The following is a 3,735-nucleotide window of genomic DNA, read 5'->3' as shown; positions in this document are numbered from 1 at the left end:
GATAAATATATATATATATATATATATTATATATATATATATATATATATTATATATATATATATATATATATATATACTATATATATATAATATATATATATATATATATTGCACTTATTATAAATGAAAAAGAACAAACCACCAGAGAAAAACTAGGATAAAGGAACTATTGCTATCAAAACTGAAACCATTTTTATTATATACGATTAATAGATAAAACCTATATAATAATACAAGATAATTTAGCCAACATCACACACACACACACATATATATATATAAATATATTTATATATATATATATATATATATATATATATATATATATATATATATATATATATATATATATATATATAAATATATATATATATACATACATTCATGTATCAGAAACAACACCAGAAAACAACAGCAACAAAAACTACTGAAAAGAATACCAAATCACCCGCGTCCTGAAGAGAGGAATGCGTACAATTACGGCGAGCCAAGACGCGAACGACCCTGACATAAGTAGACACACATAGGGGTCCAATGACGGCATATGTACGCTTAAGCCTAAATACGTTTCATTACGCTGATGCGGAGACCGATAGCCACTTAAGGTGGTACAGAGAGAGAGACGAGAGAGAGAGAGAGAGAGAGAGAGAGAGAGAGAGAGAGAGAGAGAGAGATGCTGGTCCTTAGAGGTAAGGGGGTTAGATGGGGGAATGGGGTGAGGAGGAGATATGGGGATATGGGGATGAGGGATGGGATATGATGCTGGGAGGGAAGATAGGAGAAAGTTTGTTTGATTGGATGGAATACGGATAGGAGAGAGGGAAATTAGAAAGGAATAAAGATAATGAGGGAAGAGAATGGTGAATGGAAGAACCGGTTAAAGAATCTAAAGGATGAATGGAAAGTTAACCCGATCAGAATTTGAGAGGAAAATTAGAAAGGCATAGAGATAATAAAAGAAGCGAATGGTGAAGGGAAGGAAATGCAATTAAAAATATATAAAGGAAGGAATGGAAGTCACGCCGATAAGTAGGGAATTGGTCGAAGAGACGGACATTAAAAGGGCATAGAGATAATGAAAACGGACATTAAAAGGGCATAGAGATAATGAAATAAGAAAAGGTTGAATGGAAGGAAAACCGATTGAAAAACTTTAAGGATGAGAGGATATTTTAGTAGATATGTTGACAGGAAATTAGAAATGAGAAATATATGGAGAGGAGAGAAAACGACAAAAAAAAAAAAAGTAAAATAAAAAAAATAAAGGAAGTACACAAAAGGAAAAGGCAATTGATTAAAAAAAAAAATTAATATTGAAGGTAATTCTTTAAAAAAAAAAAACCGTATAATTTATTAGAAAATATGTTAAGACAATCCTCAGCCAAAAGGCAAAAGGACAATTAATAAAAACACAACGTTTTAAAGGCCGCTCATGAATGGCAGAGGTAAAGGTCAGTGACATCGCCCTATCAAGCAGGGCAATACCCTTGAGACTGACCATATACATATATATGATCAGCGCCAGAGCTCCTCTCCATCCAAGCTAGGACCAAGGAGGGCCAAGCAGTGGCTGCTGATGACTCAACAGTAAGACCTATAGGCTCCCCCAAAGTCCCCATCCTTAGCTCACAAGGACGGTGAGGTTGCAGCGACGAAAGAAACTATCGAGTTTGAGCGGGACTCGAACCCCAGTCTGGTGTTCACCAGTCAAGGACGTTACCACATCGGCCACCACAACCCTTAAAATACATTAGTCAATTATAGAAATTAAAAAAAATACATATTAAATAATAATACAAATATCAATGATTAATGAAGATAGCTTTATTCAAAACAAACTCGAGCAAGTGTTTGAACGAGATGGAGGGAGGGGGTGATGGTTACCTCCCATTACAGAGGGAACGGGAGGGAGGAATACCTCCTATAACGGAAGGGGAGGGGCATTACCTCGACGAGAACATCTTCTCTCTCTCTCTCTCTCTCTCTCTCTCTCTCTCTCTCTCTCTCTCTCTCTCTCTCTCTCTCTCTCTCTCTCTCCGTAGTGAGAAGTTTCGCCGATGACACAAGAATAAGTAGAGAAATTACTTGTGATGAAGATAGGAACTCACTACAAAGAGATCTAAACAAAAGATATGAATTGGCGGAGATAAATAGGATGGTATTTAACTCCGATAAATTTGAATCAATAAACTATGGAAACAGAGAAGGAATGGTAAATGCATACAAGGGACCTAATAATGAGACAATCACAAACAAGGAAGCAATTAAAGACCTTGGTGTAATGCTAAATAGGAATATGTTATGCAACGACCAAATAGCAACACTGTTGGCTAAATGTAAAGCAAAAATGGGAATGTTATTCAGACACTTTAAAACAAGAAAAGCTGAACACATGATTATGCTTTACAAAACTTATGTGCGTAGTACACTCGAGTACTGCAATGTGATATGGTACCCACACTACCAAAAGGATATTGCGCAAATAGAGAGTGTACAAAGGTCCTATACTGCTAGAATAGAAGAAGTTAAGGACCTTGACTACTGGGAAAGACTGCAATTTTTTAAAACCATACAGTCTAGAAAGGAGAAGAGAACGCTACATGATCATACAAGCATGGAAGCAAATAGAAGGAATTACTGAAAACATCATGGAGCTAAAAATATCAGAAAGAGCAAGCAGAGGTAGATTAATAATGCCAAAAAACATACCAGGTAAACTAAGGAAGGCGCACAGGAAATTAATCCACTACGCTCCAGCATCGATAATGCAGCGGACTATTTAATGTGCTGCAGCTCATCTAAGAAACATATCAGGAGTGAGCGTAGATGTGTTTAAGAATAAGCTCGATAAATACCTAAGATGCATCCCAGACCATCCAAGACTGGAAGATGCAAAATACACCGGAAGATGCATTAGCAACTCTCTGGTGGATATACGAGGTGCCTCACACTGAGGGACCTGGGGGAACCCAAACAAAAAATAAGGTAAGGTAAGGTAGAAGTAATTGATGATGACGATGCATGATATTTAGGCTCAAATTCAAAGATATGAACTTGAAGTTTGGTAAAAATACAAATTCGCAACGTAAAACATAGCTGTTTTACAATGACTGTTGAATCCTGTAGCTTTTAATCAATTATTATTTATAATTCTATCAGATAAATTTAACAGTGGAGTACAAAACATCGAAATGAATATCCAAGTACAATGCTGATGAATTTAAAGTTTTATATTAAATTCCCCACTATAATTCAACCGAGTGAAATTCAATTTTCCACTGCCATTCAACCACATGAAACTCTCCAATCACAATTAACACGACTATATCAACGACACTTAATTGAAAAATTAATATTCATTTTACATAACCCCTCAATCAAAGGACATTCATTTAAACCCATCCAGACTTCCACAATCAACACAGCTTAGCAATGTCACTTTAATTAAAAATAAGTATTAATTTTACAGGAATCTTCAATCACCTAAATAACCAAGCTACTCCACAAATCACGAGAACGACCTTAAACCATTAATTCTAAATCGAGACGTAATATCCCCTCTTCATTTGCAACACAAAGCTCGCCAGGATCATATTTTCCTCCCTTTTAATTTACCTTCATTGTGTGTTATCTCCAACACCTTCCTCGCAGTCGAGCCCAGCCTGATTTGCTGGTCTTAAGCAAGGTCTATATATGTAGACCTTGGTCTTAAGTAACGAGACAGCCCACAACT

Source organism: Palaemon carinicauda, chromosome 19 (genome assembly GCF_036898095.1).
Source record: "Palaemon carinicauda isolate YSFRI2023 chromosome 19, ASM3689809v2, whole genome shotgun sequence".
In the NCBI taxonomy this organism is placed as follows: domain Eukaryota; kingdom Metazoa; phylum Arthropoda; class Malacostraca; order Decapoda; family Palaemonidae; genus Palaemon; species Palaemon carinicauda.
Note: the sequence above shows the minus strand (reverse complement) of the source record.